This window comes from Castor canadensis, chromosome 6 (genome assembly GCF_047511655.1).
Source record: "Castor canadensis chromosome 6, mCasCan1.hap1v2, whole genome shotgun sequence".
NCBI lineage: Eukaryota > Metazoa > Chordata > Mammalia > Rodentia > Castoridae > Castor > Castor canadensis.
This window is the reverse complement of record NC_133391.1, coordinates 10024402-10036928: the sequence shown is the minus strand read 5'-3', so window position 1 is coordinate 10036928 and position 12527 is coordinate 10024402. Positions and strand designations below refer to the sequence as shown.

Sequence of the window (12527 nt, the reverse complement as noted above, 5' to 3'; positions counted from 1 at the left end):
TCTTTTGATGGGTGAATTAAGTCCATTAACATTAAGTGTTAGTACTGATAGGTATGTGGTGATTCCTGCCATTTAGTTATCTTAGTTGTTTGAAGGTTTGATTGTGTGTACCTAACTTGATGTTACTCTCTACTGTCTTGCTTTTTCTTTTCCTGTGGTTTGGTGCTGCCTGCCTTTTCATGGTTAAGTTGGGTGTCACTTTCTGTGCGCAGGATCCCTTTCAGAATCTTTTGTAATGGTGGCTTTGTGGTCACATATTGTTTTAGTTTCTGCTTATCATGGAAGACTTTTATTGCTCCATCTATTTTAAATGATAGCTTTGCTGGGTAGAGTATCCTGGGGTTGAAGTTATTTTCATTCAGTGCCCGGAAGATCTCACCCCACGCTCTTCTTGCTTTTAATGTTTCAGTTGAGAAGTCTGCTGTTATTTTGATGGGTTTACCTTTGTATGTTACTTGTTTTTTCTCTCTTACAGCCTTCAATATTCTTTCCTTAGTTTCTGAATTTGTTGTTTTAATGATGATATGTCGTGGAGTAGTTCTATTTTGATCTGGTCTGTTTGGTGTCCTGGAGGCCTCTTGTATTTGTATGGGAATATCTTTCTCTAGATTTGGGAAATTTTCCGTTATTATTTTGTTGAATATATTATGCATTCCCTTCGCTTGCACCTCTTCTCCTTCTTTGATGCCCATGATTCTCAAGTTTGGTCTTTTGATGGAGTCAGTGAGTTCTTGCATTTTCTTTTCACAGGTCTTGAGTTGTTTAATTAATAGTTCTTCAGTTTTTCCTTTAATTACCATTTCATCTTCAAGTTCTGAGATTCTGTCTTCTGTTTGTTCTATTCTGCTGGATTGGCCTTCTGTTTTGTTTTGCAGTTCTGTTTCGTTCTTTTTTCTGAGGTTTTCCATATCCTGGCTGTTTTCTTCTTTATTGTTGTCTATTTTTTGTCCTGAGTTCATTTATCCATTTATTCATTGTGTTCTCTCTTTCACTTTGGTGTTTATACAGTGCTTCTATGGTTTCCTTTATTTCTTCTTTTGCTTTTTCAAATTCTCTATTTTTATTGTCTTGGAATTTCTTGAGTGTCTCCTGTACATTTTGGTTGACCCTATCCAGTATCATCTCTATAAAATTCTCATTGAGTACTTGTAGTATGTCTTCTTTTAAATTATTCTTGTGGGCTTCATTGGGTCCTTTGGCATAGTTTATCTTCATTTTGTTGGAGTCTGGATCTGAGTTTCTGTTCTCTTCATTCCCCTCTGGTTCCTGTACTAATTTTTTGCTGTGGGGAAACTGGTTTCCTTGTTTTTTCTGTCTTCCCGTCATTGTCCTTGGTGTTGTTACTGTCCCTGTACTGTGTGTAATTAAGTATTTTCTAGCTTGTAATAATAACAATGGTAATATTGAGAATGGAAGAGTGAGCTGAGATGGAAAGCAAGAAGTTAAAGAAAAGGGGAAAACAAATATACAGACAAGAGGGAGAAAGCAGAACAAGGTATCAGACAAGAGAGTTTCAAAGGTATAAACAGGGAGTGTTAGTGTACTAATCGACAGTAAGCTGAACAGACAATAGAGAGACAGAGAGAGGATTGAAAATCAAAGATAAAAAAATAAAAAATAAGTATATGAAAGTAATATCTATTTATAAAAATGAATTAAAATAAAATGGAAAATAGAAAATTAAAAAAAAAAAAAACCAAAAAACTTCCAAGTTTATATGCAATGCAATTTCAGTCTTAATAATTTGGATGTCCGTCTCAATCTCCAGTCCTGGAGTTGGTGCCTCAGATGTTGTTCTGTAGTTGTCTCATCAAAGGGGATGCATAAAGTAGAACAAAACTACACTCACACACACACAGAAGAAAAAAAAAAAAAGCCCCACCAAGTGTCCCCAGTTCAAATGCAATACAGTTTCAGTAAGTTTTTCGGCTTGCAGGTGTAATTCGGTTGTTCTCTCATCAAAGGTAGGGAGAAAAAGAAAAAAAAGCATCTGGAGGCAGTTCTGAGAGTGGTATCTGCAACTGTGGCTCGCCTGCCTGCTGCTCTCAACCTGTAGCTGGCGGCGTTATTTATGCAGATCTCTGGGGTGAGCTAACACTCACCTGGTCCCACAGGCTTTGTTTGCTCAGAGTTCTCCTGTGCGGGGGGCCTCTGCTACAGCCTTTCCCCTTTCCAAGCACTGGGAAAGGTGACACTGCCCCGCGTTGTCAGGCCTGCGTGTTTATTTACAGTTCACGTGGGAAGTGGGTCTTTCCTCCTCCACTCTCACAAGCTTCCCCGCTCCTGGTTGCTGGGCGCGCCCCGCTCCCGCCAGAGCCTCTCCGGCCCGCCCGGCTCGTTTATTTACAGTCCCGGGAAGGAGTCCCTTCCCCCAATCTTCAGCGCTCAGGGCGCCCCACCCTCTTTCCAGCGTGTCTTAACTGTTCTTATTGCTTAGTACTCAGTTTCTCTTTTTTTCCCGGGTGGAGGTCAGTCTGTCCAGGGGGCTATACTGCTCTGGCCCAGGCTTGTCTGTGGGGCTACCGCGGTACCGCAAAGCTCACATGGTCCGCGTCTTCCCAAGCCATATGGGCGCTGGCCACTGGCGGCCCCGGAGGCCCTCCTCGGTTCTCCGTTTAACGTGAATTGGAGATTCTCTGTGCTGGCTGTTGATGTGGAGGGGTCAAAGTTATGCCTTTTCTCAGTGATTATGCCTGCAAAGTGTGTCTCCAGCGTCTCTCCAAGATTTCACTATAGGAGGGTCACTTTCTGCTTCTTACCTCTAGCTGCCATCTTGGAATTCTCCGCTATAGTTTTCTAATATAGTTTGAAGTCGGGTATTCTGAAACCTCCAGCATTGCTCTTTTTTGCTGAGTATTGCCTTGGCTCTTTGCAGTCTGTTGTATTTCCAAATGAATTTTAAGGTAGATTTTTCAATCTCTGTGATGAATGTCATTGGGATTTTGATGGAATTGCATTGAACATATAGATTGGTAGTGTAGTCATTTTTACTAAGTTGATTCTACCAATCCATAAGCACTTGAGATCTTTCTATCTTCTGTAGTGTTCCTCAATCTTCTTCTTCAGAGGTTTGTAGTTCTCGTTGTAGAGGTCATTCACATCCTTTGTTAAGTTTACTCCTTGGTTTTGATTGTTTTGAGGCTATTGTAAATGGAATTCTTTCCACCAATTCATTCTGAATTTGTTCATTTTTGGTGTATAGAAAAGCTAATGATTTTTGTAAGTTGATTTTGTATCCTGCCAAATGCTGAAACTGTTTATGCTGTCTAGAAGTTGTTGGGTATAGTTTTTTGGGACTTTGAGTTATAGGATCATGTCCTCTACAAAGGGATATTTTGACAGTTTCTTTACCTATTTCTGTTACTTTTGTTTCTTCTTTTTGCCTAATTGTTCTGGCTAGGCATTCCAAGACTATGTTGAATAGGAGTGGGGATAGTGGTCACCCTTGTCTCATTCCTGATTTTAGGTGTAACGGTTTCAGTTTTCTCCATTAATAATGATGTTGGCTATAGGTTTGTCATATATAGCCTTTAGAATGTTGAGGTACATTCCTTCTCTTCCTAGCTTTCTTAGAGCTTTTATTATGAAGTGGTGTTGGATCTTTTCCAAAGCTTTTTCTGCATCTATTGAGATGATCAAGTGGTTTTTGTCTTTGCTTCTATTAATGTGCTGTATTACAATTATAGGTTTGGTTATGTTGAACCACCCCTGCATTTCTGGGATGAAGCCGACTTGGTTGTGGTGAACAACCTTTCTGATATGTTGTTGGATTCGGTTTGCCATTATTTTATTGAGGATTTTGCATTGATGTTCATTAAGGAGATTGACCTTAGGTTCTCCGTTTTGGATGTGTCTTTGTGTTAGTGATGAGTGTAATACTGGCTTCATAGAATGAGTTAGGCAGTATTCCTTCCCTTTCTATTTCATGGAAAAGTTTAAGGGGAGTTGTTATTCTTCTTTAAAGGTCTGGTAGAATTCAGCAGAGAATCCATCAGGTGCTGGACTTTTCTTTTTTGGGAAACTCTTTATTCCTTCTTCAATTTAATTTCATGTTATAGGTCTATTTTGATGGTTAATATTCTCTTGGTTCAAGTTTGGATAGTCATAAGTATCTAGATATTCGTCCATTTCTTCAAGATTTTCAAATTTATTGGAATGTAGGTTCTCAAAGTAGTCTCTGATGATTCTCTGATTTTCTGTGGTGTTTGTTGTTATCTCCCCTTTTGCACTTCTTATTTTACTGATTTGGGTTTTTTTCTCCTCATTTTAGTCAGTTTTGCCAGGGGTTTGTCAATCTTGTTTATTCTTTCAAAGAACCAGCTTTTTTTTTCATTGATTCTTTGTATGGTTTTTTTTTATTTCATTGATTTCAGCCCTTATTTTTATTATTTCTCTCCTCTGCTTGTTTAGGAATTGCTTGTTCTTGCTTTTCTAGGAGTTTGTTCATTATAAATGGCCTGAACAACCTACATGGAAAATGTTTTCACTACGATAAAGTAATCATTTCACAACTAGTTTTTTAAATAAGAAGAAAAAGAGAATGAACTCCTTGAGTAACTAAGTCCTGCTTGAGACTGAAGTGGGTATTTTATATCAATGATTTGATTTAATTCCAGTTTAGGTGTTAATGAACCCAGTTGATATTTGAATCTCTACATTCATTCATAAAATACATACCTACTAGGTTTTTCCAGGAGGTTAAAAATTATCTCATTACCAGATTCACTCATTATAGTTAAGTGTGACATTGGTGCTTTCTGTTGAAACTGTCATTTTGATCCTCTGATCTGTGACCAGCATTTGATATCATGATATTTTGGTTCTTTAGCTTTTCCTTTGTACTACATCATTGTTGTAGTGGTGTCAAGAAGCAGGATTAAGCCAATAAGGAGGTTTTCTCAGTTCAGATTTTCTGTCTTAACCATGGAATCCACTTCATCTTAGGATGATGCATCTCTTTTAGCTCCACTCCTTTCTGAAGAGCATTCAGTTTAACAACCCCACTGGAGACCAAGTGATTTTGGATGAGAAAAGGAAATTGGAGGCAGAGTATGACATTCTCAACTTTTGGAATTTTCTAGGTGTTAGACATAATGTGAAAGTAGGAAGGTTTTCCACCTTTGGTCCACATGGTCAGAAATTATCTCTACATGAGGATCTGAAAGAGTGGAACTCAGGAACTTTAGATGTGGGTTGCATCAAATTACAAAGCTTTGAATTTCACACATCAGTAAGCAATACTTTATCAGATTTAATATTCCTGATGTTGATTCATGATCCCACAATGTTCATTTAATAACTTCCAACTTAGAGATTTTTTTCTTATTAACTGAATCACGGGTGAGAAACGAACACATTTGTTTACCAACATGTTTCTAAGTGTTCATATTTCACAATCTTAAAATGTATATGTTGTCTGTGCTACTTGACTGTCCCTCACTGTGCCAAAATACATGGGAAAAATCAGCTTCCAGGGAAGAAGGGTTTATTCAGCTAACAGTTTTGAATGTTTCAGTATGTGGTCATTTGACCCATTCCTTAATGGTCTATGGCAAAGCAGAGCATCATGGTTGGAACAGGTAGCAAAGTAAGTACACACCTCATGGCAACAGAGCAACAAAGTCAGAGAAAGGATTGGCCCTGGGGTACCAATATCACCTTTAACTGTGTACTTCTAATGACCAAATTTCCTCCCACTAGAACCAATGCTTACAGGATCCATGCTTTCTAAAAAGCAGCAGGGCTGGGGACCAAGCCTTTAACACATAAGCCATTGTGTCATATCATGGCCAGAATCTAAAAATGTGCAATGAATTTACAGGATTCGAGTACAGAAAATTAATATCTCTTAATGATCCAATTCAGTAAAACACTGGACTTATTGAAATACAAGGGAAATTGCAGTCACCAATACCTATTTGATTTTCCTCAGAATCCTCACTCTGTTTGCAGTGAGAGTTGTGGTCCTGGATTCAGGAAATCCCCTCAGGAGGGAAAGGCTCCTTGTTGTTTTGATTGCATCCCTTGCCCTGAGAATGAGATTTCTAATGGGACAGGTAAGTCTATGACTTATGGAGAAACTCCCACCCATCCTGAAGAGTTTCCAATATTCCCTGAAGGGGGAAAATCCCTGCAAGTGGACTGCATAGGAAAGGTCTACCTACATCCATTTGCAAATGAAATGGTACAAAGGATTACATTGACCTTTGAAACAACACAGCTCATATACTGTGATTTCCATAGTTGATTCATCACTATATTAATTTTATGCATTACCTTCTCAAGAAAACACCTTGCACCTCTCTTCTCTACATAAGTTTGGTCTCTATTGTGGAATTTGGGAGTAATGTTATGGAAAAATGTCTTCCTATTTGTACAACACAGTGAATACATGGTTCTTGCCCATGTTTATTTTCTGAGTGCTTGTCAAAATGCTTGATAATGACCAAGTGCTCAGAAAATTTTAGTTTGGTTTAAGTAATAGGTTTATGTATATTGTAATAAATTCTTTTTAAGCTTCAGATGGCAGACCTGGGTGCTGGTGGATTACACCTATAATCCTAGCTTCTTGAGAGCTGAGATCAGGAGGATTACAGTTCAAGGCCAGTCCAAGAAAACAGTATGAGACCCCATATCAAAAACAACCAGATGAAAATGGACTGGAGCTGTGACCAAGTGGTAGAGTGCTTGCTTCACAAGTGCAAAACCCTCAGTTTCTACCCCAGCCCCTCCAAGAAAAACAAACCAACATTCCGCATGTAAAAAGACATACAACTCATAATGACATGAACTCAAACCAGTGCAATAGGTCTACAATGAATACACAAAGACCTACTGGAAAAGTGTCATAAATTTCTATACAGATGCATGCATGCTAATATTATATTAGATGAGTTGGGGAAATGTCAACTAGATTTTTATGCTATGAATTCTTGTAATAATCACAGAACCTGAAAATGGATCCATCTGGCAGAAACCCAGAGAAAGTTGGATGGAATGATGTACAATGGAGATCCAAATGAATAGGGAACATTTCAGGATGCCACAGTTACCATATTACATTCACAATGTCCAGATTTATGTTAAATAATACATGCTAGAAACACTTCTACATCACAGTTTTTTCATTTCCTTTATGATTCATATGTACCTTAGTTAAGCAGCATACTTGCATGATTTCAATTTCACTTTGAAATATATTGAGATTGACAACATGCCCTTAATTTGCATGTGTTATTCCTTATGACCACGAGGTTTAATGTAAGTTCACTCTGCTCAGATAAAGAACTCTCTATAGACAATGCCACTATCTTCAAGTTTATATATTCGCAAATACCTGTTTACACATCCCACAGTTAGAGAACAACTTAAATGAAGATCATAAATAATGAAAATATTATGAATGGACTTGAGGGGATGGAATAAATACTCAGGCATCCAACCAGGAATGCCAGATATTGTTTGTATACAAGTACTTTTCTCAATCTAGAAAAGGAAAAGCAACCTAAAGACAAAGAAACAAGAGAACCAATACAACAAAAAATATATTTAATGACAATACAACAAAGGAATATCAATGTTAAGGCGTGTTCTAATATAAATAAGCATGATAAAAACCCTAAAAAGAGTGTTCAGCAAGAAATTGAAAACATTGTAACAGGACATCATTTGTGAAATTCTGCAGAATTATGTCATATCATGGGTGGATGTGTTGTTGTGTGCCTGTAATCGCAGTTACTCAGATGGCAGATGTAAGATGATCACGGTCTGAGACCAGCCCATGCAAAGTTAGCATGGTACCCAGTCTGTAAAACAAACTATAAAAGAAACGGGCACAGGGGTATGGTTCAAGTTCACATTGATATTAAGCATAAAGCCCTTAATTCAATCCCCAGATTGAAAAAAAAGCCAGAAAAAATAGCATAAGAACCTAATTAACACATTTTAAAATATAAATAAAAATCACAAATCTCAGTCATTGGACTTAAAAACTTTCAGAAGGGGGAATTGAACATCTCAAGTGTTAGACTGTATCACAGGGATAGAGCCAAGGCATGGGGTACTTGAGGTCTTGTGTTCAATCTCCAGCACCACAAAGAAACCTGCATGGTTGAATATATGTAACAAGTAAAAGCCATAATTGAATCATCTATGACTATTTTTATGATCATCACGTACATCACTGGTGAAATTTATTAAAATTTCAAGAATTTTAAAATGCTCATTTAATTAAACTCCTTCAGAGAATAAGAAGAATGGGGCAATAAAATTCATCTTATGAGAAGATCTAATCTTGGTTCCCCATATATGAGAATATAGAAGAGAAGAAGTATATTGAACATTTTCCTTCTTGAACTAAAAGCATATTTCTTGTTCAAGGTATTTTAAGGGAACTTCAAATGACCAGACTTGGTATATGCAATGGAATTCAATTCTATCTCAACTAGTTTATTGATTTGAACTAGTTTCTTCAAACATATAATAATATCACCAACTCTAGAAAAATGTATAATTAAATACCATACCTATTTGTATCTTAAAATGAATAGTAATAGAACTGGTCTTACTAAGTAAGCAGGTGTCAATTGTCTTAATCCCATAAAAGGTATTTACAGAATCCCAAGAAAGAGCTTCACATTTTGGGGTCCAATGGTGAAACAAGAATGAGACAAAAATGCTCAATGTAACAATTTCCAATACACCTTATGCTGGGATTCAGGTCAAGACAATACTGTCAGTAAAAGAAATGAAAGCATTGTTTATGAATTAATTTATTGATTGATTCATGGTTCCAGAGTCAAAACTCAGAACCTTGGTCTTACTAGGCAAGTGCTCTACCACTTGAACTATAATCCCAGTCCTTTTTTGCTTCAGTTAATTTGTAAATAGATACATGCTTTTCCTTGCACTGTGATGGGCCTAAAGAGCAGCCCACAAAACTGGGAACACAGGTGCCAACAGCACTCCAAGCTTATTTGCTGACAGGGGATCTGAGTGTTTCCCTAGCTGGCCTTGAGATGCAATCCACCCTGTCTTTACCTCCTGAGTAGCTTGGATTTCAGCCTTGGTCCCGTGCACCAAGAATAAAGATAATTTTCAGAAACAGAACACATGACATGAATATGTTCATAAGGTAGTGTTCATATATAATTGTGAAATTCACCTTGAATTTACTTGTGATGGAATATGAGGTTAATGTGTATGAATGCATTATATTCTGCATAGCAGTTATAAGTCCTAACTGAATTTTTTAAACATTGACATTTACTATATCTTAATGTATATACTACCTAGTGATAAAAATCATGATTGTTTTGAAAGACTCTTGACATTAAAAAAATACATAGAATAATGACAAATAGACTGGAGTTAGTGCAGGTTGAAATATGATAGTGGGAGGACAAATTCACACAGGAAATATGCCAGAACCCTACAAATAAATGTACTGATTCAGTGCAAAGGTACTCCAAACTAGAACATGCATATGGTGAAAATGACAATGAGATGCAGGATGTTGCGACTTCTTCACCCACTTAAAAAGTGTTATTGATCGCCTCTACTTCAGGGAATTCATTAATTATCTATGTCATAATAAAAGGGAACATAATTCTAAATAAATTTGAGGGTTTTATGAATAAAACCAGGTCTAATTTACAGAGGTTTAATTTGGTGAGCTAGGCATAACTTTGGTGTTTTTGAAAATTAAAAAATGGTGTCATGAATATGTCAGATAAGTTAAGGAAGTTAAAGTAACTTTGTTGGTGCTACAATAACAAAAATGGGAAGTGTTCAGTTGGAATTATTTGCTGTGTAGAATTCATTTTTATCTAAAAGAACAGAAGAGGAAAAGTTTACCATTGTGCTGTAAGGGAGGCGTGAAAACTGAACCTTGATTATTGGTAACCTGCACTCCTCACCAGACATGGATCAGTGTGTGAAGTGTGCAGATCATCAGTATACCAACCAAGATCAAAACCACTGCCACCAAAAATCTGTGACTTTTCTGGGTTATGAAGATCCCTTAGGAATGGCTCTGGCAAGCAAGGCTGTGAATTCTGTACTCATAAGAGTTGCTCTTGTGACCTTTTGTGAAACACTGAGACACTACCATTGTGAAGGCCAATAACAGGGTTCTCAGCTACATCCTGCTCATCTCCCTCACCTTCTGTTTTCTCTGTTCCTTGCTCTTCATTGGCTGTCCTTGCATGGCCACCTGCATCCTCCAGCAGACCACATTTGGAATTGTGTTCACAGTGGTTACTTCACTGTCATGGCTGGAACTCTCACTGTGATTCTGGCTTTTAATATCACATCTCCTGGGAAAAGGATGAGGTGGCTGTTGGTATCAAGGACACCTAACTACCTTATTCCCATCTGCACACTGATCCAACTGACTGCCTGTGGAATCTGGCTTGGAACCTTTCCACCCTTCATTGACACAGACACAAACTCGGAACATGGCCACATCGTCATCGTGTGTAACAAGGGATCAGATGTGGCCTTTTACTGCATCCTGAGATACCTAATTTTGATGGCTTTTGGGAGTTTCACTGTGGCTTTCCTAGCAAGGAACCTTCCTGACACATTCAATAAAGCCAAGTTCCTGACGTTCAGCATGCTGGTGTTCTGTAGTGTCTGGATCACCTTCCTCCCTGTCTACCACAGCACCAAGGGAAGGGTCATGGTGGCCGTGGAGGTCTTCTCCATCTTGGCCTCCAGTACAGGGATCTTAGGCTTCTTGTTTGGTCCCAAGTGCTACATTATTTTGTTAAGGCCAGAGAGGAACACTCTATATGGCTTCAGGAATAAAACCCATTCTATGTACAATGAGGCTTCTGAAGGTTAAATTCATGTGTATATTAAACAAAAATCAAAAATAAAACTAAACCATTCTGATAGTTAGATATGAGATTAAATCGTGTGGTTTACTTCAGTCTACTGGAAACTCATGGTACTTCTTCTATCAGGATTAGAATTTCTATACGTTGCATTTCTCATTTTCAACATTTGATTGCATTGTGATGTTGTTATTCACTTTGTGTTATTGATTGTGCAATCAACCCTGCAAATATTACTGGCTTATACTTCTAATCTCCACAATGATGTTTTCTGCCTGTTGGTATTTATAGTTACTTTCCTCAATTTTCAGATTATATGAAATTCAGTGTCCCTGTGTTTTCGACTCCCTTGATATATTTCATTGAATTTTTTGGTAATTGTGGAAAATTACATTCCTGGTGTTTTCCAGTCATCACTACAGCTCATGACCCACACCACCATCCATTTTTGCATTTGTTATTTTTCAGATAGTATATCACTTTATTCCTTGTCCTCCACCCTCCTATCAGTGCCTGTCTGCATAGTGAGGAAATAGGCACAGTTTGCTTGTAAAGGAAAATGCTTCAAGTTCTAATCAAAGTGACAACCAGAGAGTTCTTTCTTAATGACACACTGCCTCATTTCTGTAAATTGATGTTACCTTGATGTAGCATATAAATTAGTTCTGTAAACACAGAATTGAGGCCTAAACTGAGCAACAAGAAATATGGTCTTCTAAAAGGGAAATGCAGTACGGAGCCCCTGGAAGGTCAGCTCAACTGGAAATTGGTCACTGAGAGTCCTGAATTCTTACATTCTTGTAGGGATACTGGAGCAGTGGCCATGATTCTTCTTTTTCAGTGTTTGGTATTTTCCCATGGGTGGTGTTTGTCATGCTTCTGCAGCTAAGCTTTCTTTCCCAGTGTGGAGCTGGGGGCTGGACCCAGTGTCTTGAGCACTGCAGTTGAATGTGTGACTCCTGAGCTACAACCCCCAGTACAGTGATGACAAAATACACCACAATAGTTATGTCCACCCTCCCTAAATTTTGTGAATACCTCAACTGAAAGTACAGAGACTAATTTCTTCCAACTAAAAACTTGACTTTAGGAATCAAAGCCAGGACACTTGTCCCTATTGTCACCTAGGGCATGGAGCCAACAGAGTGTTCATTCACACACACACACACACACACACACACACACACACTTTGAACAAATAGTTATGGAGGTTGAGAAGTACCAAATGTACCTACCACCAGCAAATTGGAAACTAGGTGAGCACATGGTGTAAATTCCAGTCCAAAAACTCGCTCAGATCCAACAGCAAGAGTCAAATTTGTACAGGACAATGGAAGGAAGGATAAATACAATTTGTAACCAATGTCTGTCAGGCAAGGACTACATGTTACTTAGCCCTTTTGATCTCCCCTGGTCTTGAACTGATTAGAAAAGGCCCACCCCCACTAAAAGGGCCAACTTCTTTTCTCATTCAGTACTTTCATATATTCATATCACTCAGAAACAGCCACACTTAGAATAGTGCTTGATCAACTATCTGGGTACTCAGTGGAGCATGCACATGTCACATAAACTAAACTTTCAAAAGGCCCTTAATTGTGTTTGACTATGAATAAAACCTCTTGCCAACCTCAGATTACTGAAGAACTGGAGGCAGGTGCTGTGACAGTCTTTCCCCAAGGAGGATAA

General features: G+C 38.1%; 1 pseudogene; it reads left to right on the top strand.

Annotated features, from left to right (window-relative positions):
• LOC109680574 (vomeronasal type-2 receptor 116-like) overlaps nt 1–10846 on the top strand; it is a 31336-nt pseudogene extending 20490 nt beyond the window's left edge.
• The last annotated feature ends 1681 nt before the right edge of the window (nt 10847–12527 follow it).